The sequence below is a fragment of the Cheilinus undulatus genome, linkage group 5, assembly GCF_018320785.1.
Source record: "Cheilinus undulatus linkage group 5, ASM1832078v1, whole genome shotgun sequence".
NCBI lineage: Eukaryota > Metazoa > Chordata > Actinopteri > Labriformes > Labridae > Cheilinus > Cheilinus undulatus.
Window position 1 is genome coordinate 31,859,046 of NC_054869.1, and position 18,224 is coordinate 31,877,269.

Below are 18,224 nucleotides of genomic sequence, written 5' to 3' on the forward strand. Positions count from 1 at the left end.
ATACTTATGTTGCTTTCTGTCCATAGGTGATACATGTCAGTGTGCTACCACCCACTGCCCAAAAAAATCAATGCATACTGCTGGAGTTAACAAACTTAACACCAACAAGCTATCTCTTCAGCAACAAATTGGAAGTGAGATATAAACAGAAAGTAACACTATGGTAACTGTACAAGTAAGGGCGAAGCAATATTGCTGACAGCAATGTGGGTTGTGTAATTGGAATCCAGCATATAGATGTCAAAAAGATCAAGAAAAAGGTTATGAATCTAAGAATAAAAAATAGCTTTAAATGCATTGATAACTTCATGGTGTTTATTTTTATTCCTGCAGCACCACAGTGCATCACGAAACTTGTAATATCATATGCATGAAGTACATATAGGGTAAAAGTTTGTTTGAGCGGTGGGAGTTTATTCAGAAAAAGTGGTAAACACCTCTCCCTAGGCCTGCCTGGACATGAGACTGATAGAGAATGTACGTAGTATACTGTGTGACTCAAAGCTAAGCTGCAATTTACTTTGTAAATGGCTTTTACAGGTATGCGCTGTTTGCCAACTCAATGACAAGTTCAAAATAAATCAGATTCTGTACGAACTGTACAGTAAAAAGTACAGTCTCCAACCAGAGCTCAGCATGGTATGAGAAATCTCTGGGAAAGCAAGAACAAAGAGGATCAATTTCCGGTAACTATGATGAAGCTGTGATATTTGTTGTGTGACTGTTAGAGAGCAGGCAGAACATCTGAGGCACAAGATTTCGACCCTTAAGTGTTCAGATCACAAGTTACATTGACAAGCAACAGTTGAAGGAGCAAAATGAACTCTGCAATGAAGTTGCTCTTTTTTTAAAAAAGATTTTTTATGCTGCTATTGAGCTTTTGTTCCTTTATTGACCAGTATAGGACAGTAGACGGAATTTGAAACAGGGATGAGAGTATGGAGGTTGACATGCAGGAAAAGAGCCACAGGTTGGACATGAACCCTGACCACTTGCATGGGGGGAGACCTAACCAAAATGCCAACTAAACACCCAAAATTTGGGTCCTCCTTGAAAATAGGGAAAAATCTTTCATGCTTAATATCTTATAAACTTGTAAACTTTAACTTTGGACAAAAGTTTGGATGTTTTTACATTTATAGTGAGCCCAAAATTTTACTGCGTATATGGTATAAGTGATTTGATTCTTGTAGGAATAATACTGCAGGTATATTTAGATGAATGTCAAGCTAGCTATCTGCTAACCTCAGAATAATTAGTGTCAATAGTGGGTAGAACATTTTATTGTAATAATTATCATTTTTAAAATTTATTTTGGGTTCGTAGGAGATACGCTTCAATAATAGGTGTTTTTTAAAGTGAAGAACACTAGATCAGGGGTGTCAAACTCAGTCACAGAAGGGGCCAGATTCTGAATCAAGGTCTAACATGAAACCCTAACAGGGTCCACATTTAACCAAACTGTCAGCCTCATTTTTGCCAGTAATACACTGCTTTTCACATTATTATGCAAATGACTTATTTCTCTTATTTTCCTATATATTAATGCAAATGACAGAATATTTTTCAAGTCATCAGCCATTAGAGCATGATTCAAATGTTTTTGAACAAACTTCATAATGATAACAGTTTTTTTTTTTCAATAAAAACCTCAAAATACACAGATTTTATAGGTTGTAAATAACTGAAAATGGTCATTTGTTGAATTTGCAGCATTAGGAGGTCATATTTACTGAAATCAAAAGCTATTTCAATCAAAAACATTTTAACAGGCAAAGTTACATGTTAACATAGGAGTCCTTCTTTGATATCACCTTCACAATTCTTGCATCCATTGAACTTGTGAGTTTTTTTGGGGGGGAGTTTCTGCTGAATTTCTTTGCAGGATGTCAGAATATCCTCCCAGAGCTGCTGTTTTGATGTGAACTGCCTCCCGCCCTCATAGATCTTTAGCTTGAGGATGCTCCAAAGGTTCTCCGTAGGGTTGAGGTCAGGGCAGGATGGGGGCCACACCACGAGTTTCTCTCCTTCTATGCCCATAGCAGCCAATGACACAGAGGTATTCTTTGCAGCATGAGATGGTGCATTGTCATGAATGAAGAAAATTTTGCTGCAGAAGGTGCTGCTCTTCTTTTTGTTCCATGGAAGAAAGTGGTCAGTGAGAAACTCTATATGCTTTGCAGAGGTAATTTTCACACCTTCAGGGACCCTAAAGGGGCCTACCAGCTCTCTCCTCATGAATCTGGCCCAGAACATGACTTCGCCACCTTTGGACGCGGACGTTGCAGCCTTGTTGGGACATGGTGGCCATCCACCAACCATCCACTACTCCTTCATCTGGATCATCCAGGGTTGCATGGCACTCATCAGTCAAAAAGACAAAAAAAAATGAGTCTTCATGTATTTCTGGCCCACTGCAACCATTTCTGCTTGTGAGCATTGGTTAGGGGTGGCTGAATAGTAGGTTTATGCATGACTGCAAGCCTCTGGAAGATCCTACACCTTGAGGTTGTGGGACTCCAGAGGCAGCTTCAAATACTTGTTTGCTGCTTTGTAATAACATTTTAGCAGCTGTTCTCTAAACTGGATTTGTCAGTGAGAGACCTTTCTCATTATGCCTTTATCTGCTAGACCTGTCTGTGCTCTGAATCAGCCACAAATGTCTTCTATGCTACCATGGAACTTTGCCTGTTAAAATGTTTTTGATTGAAATAGCTTTTGATTTCAGTAAATATGACCTCCTAATGCTGCAAATTCAACAAATGACCATTCTCAGTTATTTACAACCTATAAAATCTTTTAAAACTCTGTTTTGCATAATAATGTGGAACAGTGCATTTTGAGGTTTTTATTTAAAAAAATAACTGTTATCATTAAGAGTTTGTTAAAAAACATTTGAATCATGCTCTAATGGCTGATGACTTGAAAAATATTCTGTCATTTGCATTAATATTGAGGAAAATAAGAGAAATAAGTCATTTGCATAATAATGTGGAAAGCGGTGTAAATTATGGGGAAAAAAATTAAGACAGATGATAAATGAGTTTGAGACTTAAAAAGTCAAAATGATAAGTTAAAAGGCTCAAAATCTGAGATTGAAAGTCAAACTTTATAATTCAAAAGGTCAAAACACAAAATTAGATGTAAAAATTTTTAAAATAGAAAGACACAACCATGTTTAAAGGTGAAAATCAGACTTTAAATTTAAAATGGTGCACCTAAAGGTCAAAATATGAGATTAAAAGTGAAAATAATATATAATATGAGATAAAAAGTCAAAATTATAAATTGAAAATGGTCAAAATGATAAACATAAAAGGTCCAAATATACAATGTAAAATAGAAAATATGAATTGAAGACACAAATGAATTTCTTTTCTCACATTTCTTTTTAAGTAATTATTTTTACTCTTTATTTTTTCACATTTTTATGACTTAAGGATATAACATCAAGGTTACGTTTACATTTTCATATTGGAGGAAATCTGCAGACCTCATATTTTAGGACTAGTTATAGTAAGAACATGATATCTTATGGGCCGGGTGTAACTGTACCACTGGCCGGATTTGGCCCCTGAGCCTCGAGTTTGACACCCCTGCACTAGGTGGTAATGTTCTTATGTAATGTTGAATTATGGTAGATATGCACTCCTTTTTTGTTGATAGCCCTCTATATTGCAATCTCAGTACTGAACAGTGTTATCACACATTGCATATTTATATCAACTCACCTATTCTATATCCTCTTCAAGCTGAAAGAGATTATTCAATAAATAAATTCCATAATAATTCTAGTCGAACAGAAAAGTGTTGATCTGAAAATAAATGCAACTCTACTCATGCAACTTACAACCTCAGCTTTGTATTTAGTATGTTATTAGAGCCATATTGACAAGATAATTATGGCTGCTTTATTTTTACTGGTAAACGGTGACGACTTTTCCCAGAGGATGTGGATATAAACATTATGTGAGTTGGCTTGTTAAAAAATAATTACATTAATTAATAAATAAACTAAATTAAATTTTAAATACTGTGTAATATGGTTGGTTCTTTGGGGCTGTAGCCTGTGTCAATAATTGGGGATTTTTTATGGGTGCTTGGTCCTATGTGGAATAATAAGGGAGGCCCACTAAAGGCGTTGGTGAGACTGGAGTAAGAGTCAGTTGTTCCACCCAACCGGGCTGAATGAAAGTCATGTCTCAACATGGTTTGGACCATTCAAAGGGGAAATTACTTCTAGGACAAAACACACCAGTGAACCCAAGCTGGTTGAAAAAAATTTGAAAGTAATGTGCACTGTTGTTTTTCCCCTCCTGAAGAGGATTTTTGAGGGGCGACTGCCAACGTTACAGGTGTTCTAATTTTCTTCTTTAAAAACACCTTAATAAAAAACTACAACACTCTGTATTCACCCTCTCTCGTACAAAATGTACATTTATATCATAAAGTCAAGCCAGGTTTAATTACCCTTCAAGCGACCCCTCCTTCCTTTCTCCCACCCACTGTTGTTGACTGGCTGCGCTGGTTACGTAACACATTTATGCCTGGCGCACGTGGCCACAGCCATAATAGATGGCATCATTTTGACGGATTAAACATTATCATCGACCCAGTGATCACAACCTTATCACGCAAACCTACAGTTTACCTTTTGAGACACAGAATAAAGGGGAATTTAAGGGGAAACAAAACAAAAAAACACACACATAAGTGACCCCCTCCTCACTAAAATGACTGATTCGCTAGGACGGATTCCTTTGCACTGCACGCGCCTTCTCCGTCTCCAAGAATTAAAATAATCCACAATGAAAGAAGAGAAAGGGAGGGAAAGAGACAATGTGTTTGCTGATAATCGGGGGGTACATTTAAATAGAACTAAAGGGCTTTTTCCGTCTCTGCTCAGAAACATTTGTTCTTTATTTCCGTTTTTCTTTTATCACAAATTTCCTTTTTCAAGTGTGTGGACCCCAAATTGAAATCTGAGTTGAGATACTATATTTAATTAATAATACTGTGATATTACCTGTTTAATTGCGATGAGCGGTCAAGTGTTATGTATAAAATATGAGTTTGTATCAATCTGTTGTGATCAAATTGTTAAAAAAATTTGCACTTTAGTTTAATAAGCAAAGCCCTGAACATGTGTGTGCTTTTAGTGTATTTTGCCCCTTTCTGCCCAATATGGTGTCACCATGCCCTCAACAGATTGACCACTACTCTCTCTCTCCCTCTCCTTCCCTGTCTCACGCTATCCCCCCTCCTCCTCCTTCATCCCATAGCTGTCATCCTAAGCACTGCTGAGACGACGGCTCAATCCCTAAACGCCCGGATGAAAGCAGCAGGCGACATTCAGGGCAACATGGTCGCATGAGTCCGCCAAGCCGAAGGCAACCAACCATTCCGGTGGGGGACGACGGCCACTGCTGGAATCTGTGACATATTCGACGCAGCCCACGGAAAACGGTTCTGGGAAAATACAAGCAGAGATAGAGGCGTGGAGGCGGAGAGGAACACGGCGCATTTCCCCCCTTGTGGTGTCCTATTTCGTTGGTAAGTACATTTTGTCAGGCAAAAAAGACACGCTGCCGCTGTGTGCTTTTTCGCTTCGACTGGCTTTCTGTCCTGTTTAGCCACTTTTTCCTTAACGTGTTTCTTTGTGGTGAGCGTCTGTGCTCGAGACGGAACGGGCCTGGTAAGTATGAACACAACGTGAAACAGAAATGTCTGTGAATGTAACTCAGCTGCGGCAGCTTACACTCACGAAATAATCTGAGTCTGAGTCGTTAGCTTTGACAGGAATCACAATGAATGTCAAATGTCACCACAAGTGGTTGTATTTGGCCGTAACAAGCCCGTAACGTTGTTTGCCACCGCTCGCACGCAGCTGAATGAAGCTGCTGCACGTGTGTGACTGTGACTCCACATCCGACCGTGTATCACAATAGCATCGATTCACACAGGCTGTCTGGTGGTCTGTTCACCGGTCGGACCAGTGTGGGAAAGTGGAAAAGCCAAGAAAAGGCGAGAGCTTGGCCCAAAGCGCCGCGCTCAACGTGCGTCTAATTACTTTGTCGTCAATCACGCGAGTTCATTTCACTCTGCTGAGCTTTTCGTGCACCGAGTAGACACTATTTGACGACAAGGCGGGTCAGTGGTCGAGCATGCGCATTGTGCACCGTAACTATCGCCCCATTGCCCAATAACAATAAGAAGTTAGGACAAGCCTATCCCAAAAATCTGAGAAGTGCCTCAGGTCTGTTCCCCGGTCGACATCACAAGCGTTAGGCTTTTTTATTGTCTCTGCTCTGGTGTCTCTACCTCGTTATTTCACCGTGGATGTCAGCCAGCCACACAGCCAGTCAGAGCCAGTCAGACAGCACAGGGAAATAAACCTCTGTTCACCTGCAGATATGAGCCAGTGATAACAAACTAGGGACCTATTGTGACACTGGCTCTGCTTATGAAGCCCCAGGGCGAGCCTCTTCCTTTGTGCCATTAAAAATCACACACACAGGCACAGTCATCACAGAGGGGTGGAAAAGATAACAAAAAAACAGCCGGGCCAAAAACAGCACTGTAAAAAGTTCCATATAGATACCACTTTAACAGAAATACAACACTGTAAAACAGGTAAAATCCACTTTAGAGCCCTGTGTGAGGAGTTTTTAGCTGTTTATAAAACTGACTCAGATGAATCCTGATCCGTCTTTATCACCCACAAATGGAAACAAGACCATCAGCAACCACGTTGATTAATTCTTTACAGCCATTTTCACGCCTATGACATTTGTCAGACAAAAGCCATTTATATTTAATTTCATCTGAAAAGATTCATACTTAGTCATACATCTGACTGGTTAAAGTAAGCAGGATGAGATTATTTGTCAGAAACACTACTTACTATTTAGAGATAAGATGTGAAGTTTTCTCCACAGGGGTTGCTAAAATTGACACGGTTCAATGATAAATTAATTCCTGATCTTTAGATCATAAATATTGGTACATTAATGTGTTAGAATCATTCTGTAGTTGCATTTGCTAAATCTGGAGATAATTAAAACTTTTTACTCTAGTAATAGTACGTTCTATTGGGCCATGCTGTCTTAAGTTGTAGTAATGGGCAATGTTGTAGTAGTTGTGTTTTTAAGTGTCAGATACTTAGTTTTGAACTAAAGCTTTTGTTGGCGCAAGCCAGTTTGATTATTTCCAATGTATTTATTTATTTATTAGCTGTTGTTTTGCTTGGGGGAGATAATTTATGGTTGAATTTGATAATGTTGTTATTATTCAGAGTATTTGAGTACTGATTAATGCTTTTATTTTGATAGATATGGCAGTTTTGGCACCAGGTGATGTCTATATTATGAGTAGAATGGGTGGGCAGCATGCTACCCCAGCTGCATGTATCATGTATTTTTTGCATGGACATTTACTTTTTTTTTGAACCGTAGCCAATATATTTTACATAAAAATAATCAAGATATATACAAGCATAAAAGGATTAAAAGTACCTCAAATATTTGACTTTAGTAGAGCAGGTGGCCTAGTGGTTTAAGGCACTCCCCATGTACGAGGGTGGCCCGGGTTCGAATCCAGCCTGAGGACCTTTACTGTATGTCTCTCCCCCACTCTTGACCCTGTTTCTGACTCTATCCACTGTCCTCCTCTATCTAATAAAGGCACAAAAATGCCCCAAAATAAATCTTAAAAAAAATACTATATATAAATATATATTTCACTTTATTTTCCGCCCTGCATGGACAAATCAGTAAATCTTATCAGTGCTGATCTTGTCCTGTGTGTGCAGGTAGTGTTGTCTGTTAAATTTCTTAATTACATATCTCTCTGTGAATATTGCCATGAAAAATATAATGAAGGGCCATTAGTGGTGCTTTTTGTGCCACTTTTCAATACAGTGACAATTCAGTTCGGTGTTTTAACGCTCCCCCACCTGAGTGCGAAATGCTTTTTTTTTTTTCCTGCTGCATTATAGCACTCTCAGTTAAAATAAGTTCAGCGTTTAGATGACTGCTGCCCTCCTCAATGTCACTTCTCCTCCACGGCTAAACCAAATCAAGAAGGAGCGGGACTTTTGATATGAAATTGTGAACCTTAATGGCGGCTGAGAAACAAATCTGACCTTATAGGTAAAATTCAGAGCTGCTGCTAATGCCAGGGTATGACTGCTGTACAGTATTTTTCCTTTGTTTTCTGAATGATTTCCTTGGCTAAAGGAAACATATTGAGTACACAGAGTAGATCAAATGGTCTCTGAGTACAGAAGTCAACTTTGGTAACCTAGCAACAGTAAACAATGGCAAGAGGCACTCTGACACTGAGGCTGTTGGAGCTTTTAGTAAAAAACAAAAATAAATGGACACAGGCTCTAAAGCAGGTTTATGCAGAATGCCAGTTATCCATTTGTGTGGCACTTAGCCAGAGGCAGCAATGACAGGCATTTAGAATTATTACACAGAAATAGTTAATCTTCTCTCTAATGGCCTGGTTTGCCTCGATATGGTTATGTAGAGGCACAGATACTGATTTCAGTCTATTTCATGACTACATATTGAGACTGGGCGTCAGTTAAAATTAAGATTAAATCACAATACGCAACTTTCAAATCTCAGAGGGTGCAATATTTCTTAAAGGGGACATATTTTACCCTTTTAAGACAGGTTTATATTGTTCTCAGAGGTCCCCAAAACATGCCTGTGAAGTTTATTGCTGGAAAAACACTCCAGTATTGGATTTTTGCATGTCTAAAAACCCCTCTGTTTCAGCACTTCTCAGAACGAGTCGTTTCTGTGTCTGTGGCTTTAAATGGTAATTAGCTGTCTGACTCCGACCCTGACCACACCCCTCTCAGGAAATGGATGCAGCATATTACAGACATTTTTTACCCCAAAGTTTAGACTGGGATTCGAACCATCAATCTCCCAGTCAGCAGGGTAACCCACTGAGCTATCCGGCATCTCAGCTGGCAGCTGTGAGGATCAGTAGAGGAGGGCAGAACTTTCCTCAAAGTGGGGGAAGGCCAACCAAACCTGGGGGCGGGTGCTTAGGCCCCTGGTGAGGTCAATAGATGTAAAATCTGAGAACGGCTTGTTTCAGCACACATTTTCTGAAAGGTGGAGAAAGATAGGGGGAGAGGGAATTGATTTTTCTGGTACTTGAGGCAATTGTGGACAGGCCAGGGACACATATTTGTGTTAGAAAAGCCTGAAAGTGATTTTTGCATAACATGTCCCGTTTAAACCTGAAATGTATCAAATACAATTTTTTTTCAGCAGAGATGTTTAGGGGTCATGCAAACATTAAACTGTCAATTTTTTTCTAGAATAGTTTGAAAAAAATCTGACTTGGGTTGTTTTTGTAGAAGTTTTTCTAATTAAAATTTAGAATGACATAAAAATGTCAGTTCCCTTCACTACACATTCATATCTTATTTGCAGTATGAGTCAAATAATCACTTTTTTCAGGTAGTCCAGCCCTAGTTTAATCTGCCTAATATTGTGTTGTTATAATATAGAATGATTTGTGGCTTGTAAGTTTGTTTTATAAATACACAAGATGAGGAATTTAGAAATAATCACATATTAAATTGCAATATTTGAAAAAAATATTGCACTAAGATTATTTTCCCAAATCGTTCAGCCCTATTAGATATTATACTCTACACAAGAGCTTTAAAGAGTAGAGTAACTGGTTCTCCTGTTATTGATGTGAAAATGGGGTAAATTTGATGTATAGCTGAGCCAAAACATTAGACTTCAAATGAGCATTTTTTTAAACCATGTATAGTACTTCCTCTGCTTTGGACTCTTATAGTTTCAACTTTTACGTTTTCATACTTGCTTCTAGTTTAATTAGAATGTCTCAGAAATTAAGTCCTTGTATCATTTTCTCTATTGAGAACATACACCTCAGAAAATAATTTCCAATGGCCTGCTGCGTTTTAGTCTGCATGAGTACATAGTAGCTAGAATGGCTTTGGAAGTCAATGATTAACCTTCATATTACGATAAGAACGACTGAGAAACGAGAAGAATGCAGGGGCCTGGCCCCTCCACATGTTCTCTTTAAGGTATTTTTCTCTCTTAAATCTTTGCTGAGAATATGTAATATGAGTGCTTTTTTAACTCTCCATGGCCTGTAAACTGGAGGAACTAAATAACCGAGGCTGAATCTCGTCTAGCCATAAAGGTCATTGTACTGATATAAAAGTAGATTGTGATAAGATATGCTGATTAATGACTTCCCTTTTTTTTACACACCTTTTTCATGTGATATTATGAGTTAACAGCATGGGACTCCTGCTGACCAGCCTCTCCTTTACCCTTCCCTAAACTGTTTAAACACATACCCACCTATCTTTGCTCATAAATGTTGTCATTTGCAGCTTCTAAAACTGTTTTACTCGTGTTTAAACCTTAGATACTCTATTTGTAGAACTCATTAAAGGGGATTAATTAAAATTGTTGGGCCCACACAGTTTAATCTGCTGTTTTGCATTTGCAGCTGCCTGATTTGCTGAGTGGACCTGCTTTCCAAGAAACATTTAAACTCTTGCATTGAACCTAGCACCTCTTGCTATCTCAACAGATAGTTTTGGCACAAAGGAGAAATGGATATCACTGTTGTTGTTGTGGCCTGTCTTTTCATTGAGCCTTAATTAAATTTTTCAACCTCTACCTTGTGGATATGAGGCGAGTTCTCCGAAACATTAGGGACAATTTAATTTATATTTTGATCATACAATGACCTGCCCTTTGTGTGTAAGCTTTGTAGAGAAAAACAATCCAGGCAGAGGGATTCACCACTCAATTGCCTTTGTGCAGCCACAGTTTAGAGCACACAGCCAGGGCGCCGCTTTTATGCTGACCCGTGAATTGAGCGGCGTCATAACAGACACACGGCAGTGCATATTTAAACAACAATTCAAGTTAGGCGGCTGGAGCTGGTGTTTTGAAAGTTCTGCGTTGAAATCAGTGGAGGAGGGGAGAGAGGAGCTATTTGTATGCACGCGTGCACAAAGTTTTTGTACATTGTGTAATGTTGCCATGCCAAACAGAGTCAGACCAGTTTTGGTGGAGGTGGTTTTTCTGCACATGTGCACTCACACTTTGCTGTTTCTATAAACTTTTTGACATGTGTGGCTCTATTTATAGTTCTAGTTTATGCTGAATTCATATTAGGCCTCTCACACTGTGATAACAAGTGAATAAGTTAAACTACATTTCTTTAAAGTGCCTCTCCTAAGCTGCACTTTTCTCTAAAATTTTAGATCCCATTGTTTTCTTTAAAAGGGGAGAAAGTCAGGCAGATTTGGTCTTTAGTTTGTAAAAAATGATCATAGATGTAACTATAGTGGTTAAATGTTAGGTCAGTAGGGAAATGCCTTTATTAGATAGAGTTAGAAATCAGCGGGAGCGTGGGGAATGAGCAATCGTTGGATTTGAACCCGGGCTGCCTGTTTGGGGGGCTATACCTTTTGCACATGGGATGGGTCCTAACAGGTAGGCAATCAGTGCCACTGAAATATAAATTGAACCACAAAAAACAGCACAGTTGTGGGTGTAGATGGTCTGGCAGTTAGGTTGCCCCAAATGTTCAGAAGCTAGTCTCCCAAGCAGGCAGCGCTCACTCACATTGGAATCCATCCTTGAGTCCCTTTCCTGCATATCATTCCCCAATCTAACCATGATATCCTACACTATCTGCTTTCCTCCAATAAATACAAAAAGCCCCCAAATCAGTCTTTAAAAATGGCACAGTTGCTGGTTTCAAGCACAAGGATTTGCTGCCACTCCACAATTTTTATATCTTATGTAAAAATCAAGCCATTAGTCGACTTATCCTTCTGGCTCTATTTTTGGACTGCTTGAGAAATACTTTTATTTCTTTGTTGTGATTTTTAGCCATGAATGTCAGCAGCCCTGGCACTGGTGATGTCATTGAGTCCTACCCTTTGTCCAGACTGAAATATCCCAGCAATTATCAGGTGGCTTAAGTTGACATTTTGTACATACTTTCATGATCTCCAGGGGATAAATTCTAATGACAGAGTTGATCTCCATGACCTTAGCTGAAACTCGTGTTCGTATCCAGTCCTCCCTTAGATTGGCCTCTTAAAGTGATTGTCCTTATTTGTTGCACCTGTCCCGAGCCAGCTGGTGTAAATACAGGTCATGTGAGTGCTGCATTACACTCTGAAGAAGGAAGAGAGCCAAAATGTTGATCTCCATCCACTGAAATAATTAATCAGAGGAATGAGTGTAAGGCTTTGCAGTTTCACTACCACTGTGGTTGACACGGTTAAGATTTCACATTTATTAAACAGTTCAGTGATTTTCCTGGAAAATTTAGTGCAGATATTTATGATTTCTTTATAATGAGTTCAATCATATTACTAATTTAACTTTTCCTGCTGTGCAGTAATGAGGTCAGGATTGTAATGTTGATATTCCTGCTAAATAACACAGTAAATTTCAGTAATATTATTGTTTATTGTTGATAATGAGTTTGGCCATGATGTTAACTAAAAGGCAGTGTTGGGTGTGTCATTGTATATTTGTCAGAGTACTTAGATTGCCTTTCTTTGGTGACAAATAATATAATGTGTTAGTTTTGTACTTAAAGTTATCCATTCAATAATTACTTTTCATAAAACTAATCCTGGAAAAATGCATAGCCTCTTAACCTTTTGTCAACAAAAAGAAAATCTTCTTGGCATCGTCATAGTTTGTTTCTCTTCTGCGTGTCAGCGCATAACTGTGGAAGGTTAACCTCTGTGTTAGTATGTTTGCATAGCTAGTTCAGCAAGATGGCAGAGAGAACAACATTTACCACAAATGTGTTGAATTTTTGGAAAAAAGGGATAAGAAAAATATGATAAAATACAAATTTAAGAGCCAATGTTGCATTATTTTCATTGAATCGGCTCTGCCAAGTTCATTGTCAGATTATGAGCATATTAAAGAGCTATAAAGGTTATTTCATGTGTAACTAGGCTACAGAATGACATTTTATGAATCTTAAACAAGGCTATAGAAAGACATGGAGTGAACACATTCAGAGGTAGACCTACAGGAGGCTATGAGCTGTCTGAAAAGTATAATCTAACAAGTTGCAAATGAGTTCTTGTCTGTGGTTACACACTTTGCTTTTCTCTGTATGTTATGCAGAAACTTACCAAGTTACTTTGTTTTTTTACATTTATTATTGGGCTTTTTCTACCGTTATTTGAAAGGAAGTATACTGGATGGGATCAGAAAATGGGATGAGAGGGTGGGGAGAGATATGCGGGAAAGGTGCCACATGCCAGACTTGAGCCCGGGCCGTTCTCGTACATGGGTCGTTACCTAATCACTAGGCCATCTGAGCGCCTCACTAGTTACTGTTTAATGGCAGTACTCTTGTACTGTAGAAGTAATGTCCCCATCATTGCTCATTCACTGCTGTGGTACAGGACAGTTTCAAAGAGGTGCACTGCTGTGGATGTAGCTAATTCGAACTAAAAAGATAGTTGATTAATCCCTTAAACTATTGATGGACTAATCCTTTATAAAAGACATCTGTTGAAATGCTTATCCATTGTATCACGGAAGCAAATCTGAGGATGAGTAGCGGCTCTACTCCAAGTCCCTCCCGGATGGCCGAGCTTCTCACCCTGCCCAGACACCCTGCGGGGGAAACTCATTTCATCCGCCTGTATCCCCGATCTCGTTCTTTCAGTCACTACCCACAGTTCGTGACCATAGGTGAGGGTAGGAACCGGTAAATCGAGAGCTTCACCTTTTGACTCAGCTCTTATTAATATTTTGTCCAAAATGATGTTCTCACACCCTCGCATCACCTCAAAAATATGGAGGGTTGAAAGAGAATGAGTCAGAGGTGAAGAGAAAGTCACAGTATGACTAACGCTAAGACGCTAAAGTTAGCTGTCAGAGTTAGCTTTGTGGAAAGCTAACTAGTTCACTGTACTACCATGTAAGCGTCCAACCAATAATGACGCGACACATCATCCCAGCCAATCATAATGTGCTACGCCATCAGAAGGCGCAGGCTCCAGACAGATCTGGTACCTACACTGGAGTCAACACAGTGATTAACACCAAGCCTTTCTCTTATTTACCACTGCAAAGACTCTTAAAGAGTGCTACATTTTAATCCTAGAATAAGGCATATGGTTTTAAAATGCTTGCACAGGAAAAAAAAAAAAGCTAAGAGATCAAAGGTTCCACTTTGCCTGCAGGGGGCACCAAAACCAAACAAATGCACTGTTCCTCACAGGAGCTTTAACCAAATAAAAATGATGAATATTTTTTGCTGAAAAGAAGACATGGCCTTCATTGTCTGGCTGGAACAAAAGAGGACTAAGAAATGTATAGAAAGTATGGTGGGAGCTGTCGTGGTTTCCATGACGGTGGGGCACCGTGTGGTCCAGCCCTTCTGCCAGTGGGTGTGTCCTTGCCTCAGTGGGCGGAAAGGCAGTTGGCACCAGGTCTTGCAGCGTCACCATCAGAGAACAGTCTGTCTCTCTGATCAGCCCACCTCGCCCTCAAAGCACAATCATACTGTTATGTCTGAGCCCTCCCTCGCCATGGCAACATCACATGATAGCACAGTGGAAATCTTCATGCTGTGTATATGTGTGCGTGTGAGTTACACGTCTGTTTGTACGAGCTTTGCATAATCCATATTGTTGCTGAAAACCTGGCAAAGCATGTCGGTGATCATGTTGAGCTGATATCAGGTATTTAATAAAAGTCAGGACAAACAGAGGAGAGGAGAGGGCGAAGGAGAGGTCAGCATGCGAGGGTTGTTGAAAGGAAATAGAGGAGCACACGTTCAGTAAGATGCTAGATAAAGGTGATGGAGAAAGATGATGAAAACAAGCCCTACCATTTTCCACAGAAGCTGTTTTTCAAACATCACAGTTACGTGAGTCTCTTGAGGACTGAATTTCAGCTTGGCCTCAGGGTCAGGGCAACCTACAGTTGGGAAAATAGTCAAACCATTTCAGCTCTTAATTAGACTACTTTAAAACCACTGGTGCAGCTTTAACTTCTCCATTATGAGCTTAGCTTTATAGATTCAGAAACACTTGAGGCTGCATTTCTAGTATTTGTGGTTTGTTGACATGTTTATGTATGCAGATGTGTTCAAGGAACTCCTATCCAGTGGCATGCTAACAACAGATTAAATATCCCATAAGGGTTTTCTTTAGTTCTGTTACCGCTGTCACGTAGACCAGCATTTTTCTTTTTACTGAATTGTAAGCCTTAATTACCTTAATGCTGCAAATGTCTTTTACCAGCATGTCTTCACTCAACAAATGTGGTATTTTATGGTGGTTTCTTCTGTCTTTTTGACAAATAAAAGCACTTAGAGTTAGCATGTATTCTTGGTTTTAATCACCATTCCTGGTAGGTGTCCTGTGCTGGTTGTTTTGAAGCAGGAGACCCTCAGTTAGACTGGGTACAGTGACACATAAAAGAAAACCTCTACTCTAAGTTATGGGCTTCTTAAAGTCTAAACCTCTATACTCTCCAGATAAAATGGAAAAACTCACATTGACTTACATGGAAACAATTATCCATTTATTACCCTGGTTAGCATGTGACTGCTTATGCTGGTTGCATCGTTTTCTCTGACCCTTTTGTGTGTTTTTTGGCTGCGTTTGTCCTCTCCACTTGGTCATGAGAGGCGTTTTGTGGGGTTTCTGGTGGCCTTCTGTAAGCAGCAGGGTCCGTATCAAAGCGTTGTCACACAGAGCGTCTCTTGTTTTGGTGCTGGCCTGGTGTTAACTATGCTAATGACAGGCTTACTGCTGAACTGTGAGCCATTGTGGTTTATATATGGGAAGTAGAATGGACATTATTTCCCTGTTCAACTATATTTGTCCTGGAGAACATGGCTATTCACTGTAATAACTTATTTTTATCAGTGAGACCTGTGGGAAGAATGAAGCTCAGAGAAACTATGATGGAAAATACTCTAAAAAAATACTGATAAAAGCATGGGAAAGCTTAACTCTAGTATTTGTGATGATCATGTTAATTGAGTGTTGGTGGTTTTTGCTTTATAGATACAGATATATGCCTTTACTAGGTACTATTGTCCTAAAGAATTCAAAACAACTTGTTGTCAATTTTATTTATTTAACCCATATTTATTACCTGACATGCCAGCTAGACCTGCTCCACATAGTCATTGCATGGGATTCACATCCATCTGGTCAAACACACATAGGCCTCGTTTACACGACGTATTGCTTCATTTTCCATTTTTGTTTCCAGAAAGTTCCAGGTTCATTCGGCAACATTTTCAAAATGATCTCAGTACACACAAGACTACTGGACACACCAAAAACGATGTAGTATACATGCCAGGCCAGTAGATGGCGGTGTGATTTTCATGCCTGCACCTCCGCTGATCCAAGTGATGGTGAAGTAAATCAACACTTTGTTGGAGAAGTACAGTTAAATTCAAAAGAGTGAGGAGCACGAACAGTACACTGGTGTCGGTCATCTTTGTTTTGTTTTGGGCTTCCCATCAGCATATGCATCACAAGCCTATTCGCACATGGACATGTACTGCAGCCGCAATCCGTTTTCAGAAAGTGTTGGTTTCCCTGTTTACACGGAGACAGAGACGGGGCGTTTTGAAGAACTTCCACTCTGGAGCCCGTTTCTGAAAAGTTTCATTTTTAAGGCACCAAAACGCCATTGCTGTGTAAACAGACGGCCAAAATGCTACAAAACTTAAGCATTTTCACTAGAAAACGTTGTGTAAACGGGGCAATAGTCTGTGTTTGGGAAGGGCAGAACCTTTGAAAAACTCTGAGGGTGATTGGATGAATGATCTGTCTGTCTCTTTCAATATGGACCAATCAGAATATCAAAACATATGATGTAGTAGTAGGCATGTGCAGCTCCAGAGTAAACTCTACACAGTGGCCGCTATCATTGCTCTTCTCCCAACTGCCAAAACCTTTTTGGAGAGAAGCAAAACCTTAATTTCCACCAAGAAAAGTGTTAAGTAGCCTATGCCTCTTCGCTCTTTTTAAAGAAAGAAATGTGGTCCAGTTTTCATAAAAAACTTCTGCTTTACTATAGCTGAAACCAGTTGTCACCATTGTTTACCAGTTTGCAGTAAAACTAAACCATGCTCGTCGTACTGCCTTGTTATCCTGCTTTGTTTCAGATTGGACCTTTGCGAGCTGGATCTGCCTGATGACAGACATGGACACCTCACCAAGAATAGTAACAAAACTACTTAAAATTACATTATATTTGTGCATTAAACAATATTTAAGTGATGGGTTAAATGCTCGTGTGCCCAGACGCTTTGGATGGGGTACTTAGCATTCATGGTTTTCATGTGATGTCACAAATTTGTGCAACTGTCTCCTTGACAGGAAGAACCACTTCCTACTGCTGTACTGTAGAAGTTGGCTGTCCAGGGAGATATTCATGTGTTTTAGTCAGTTTTGTTCTTGATTGTTTTGATGAAAAAAAGATTTTGTTTATCTGGATCTATAAAAAGCCTTTGTCATAAACTTAGCACAAAAGTATGAAAGTTTGTGTATGGTAGATTATTTCTTTGCTGTAACAGTGCTTCTTGGCAATAAATCTTATACCGATTGAAAGCCTGTTTCTTTCCCCTTCAAATGGTACCACATTTGTAAGAAACATGCAATTTTGGGATGAGCAGCAGTGGTGAGTATGTGGGTTGTGCCCATGAAAATTTTGCCGAATCTTCTCTACCAGTGCCAAACAGCTTGTTGTGTTGGTCACAAACAGCACGCCCAAGCTGATGCCACAAATGTTCACTGGGGGTTACATCAGGTCTGCTGGCAGACCATTACAACCTCTCCACTCCCAAATACTGATGTAGTCTCTGACAAACCTATCTCTGTGGGGGCAAATGTTGTCATCTTGAAGGATAGAGTTTAGTCCCAGACTGTGGAGACATGGGATTGCCACTGTTTGCAGAATCTCCTCTCAACATCTCTCTGCATTGAGATTGCCTCCAGTGATGACAAGCCTCAACATGACTCTCAAAGCAAGAGTAAGTAGCAACTGCAAAATAAGCTGTTTGGCATTGACAGAGAAGATTTTGTACAGTTTTTGGGGCGCAACCCACATACTCAGCTCTGCTGCTCATCCCACAAATGCTTTCCTTACAAATGCGGCCCAATAAAAGGGAAATAA

At 39.6% G+C, this 18,224-nt stretch overlaps 1 protein-coding gene across 3 annotated transcripts in view; it reads left to right on the forward strand.

The window, feature by feature from the left end:
- The first annotated feature begins 5,290 nt into the window (after positions 1–5,290).
- slc20a2 (solute carrier family 20 member 2) overlaps positions 5,291–18,224 on the forward strand; it is a 76,802-nt gene continuing 63,868 nt past the window's right edge. For 2 of the 3 annotated variants that reach the window (XM_041788344.1, XM_041788351.1), the window contains exon 1: positions 5,291–5,553. The gene's annotated coding sequence lies outside the window, so the exon portion shown is untranslated. Of the gene's footprint in view, positions 5,554–17,214; positions 17,274–18,224 lie in introns of all 3 variants that reach the window. The other variant, XM_041788346.1, reaches the window with a different exon arrangement.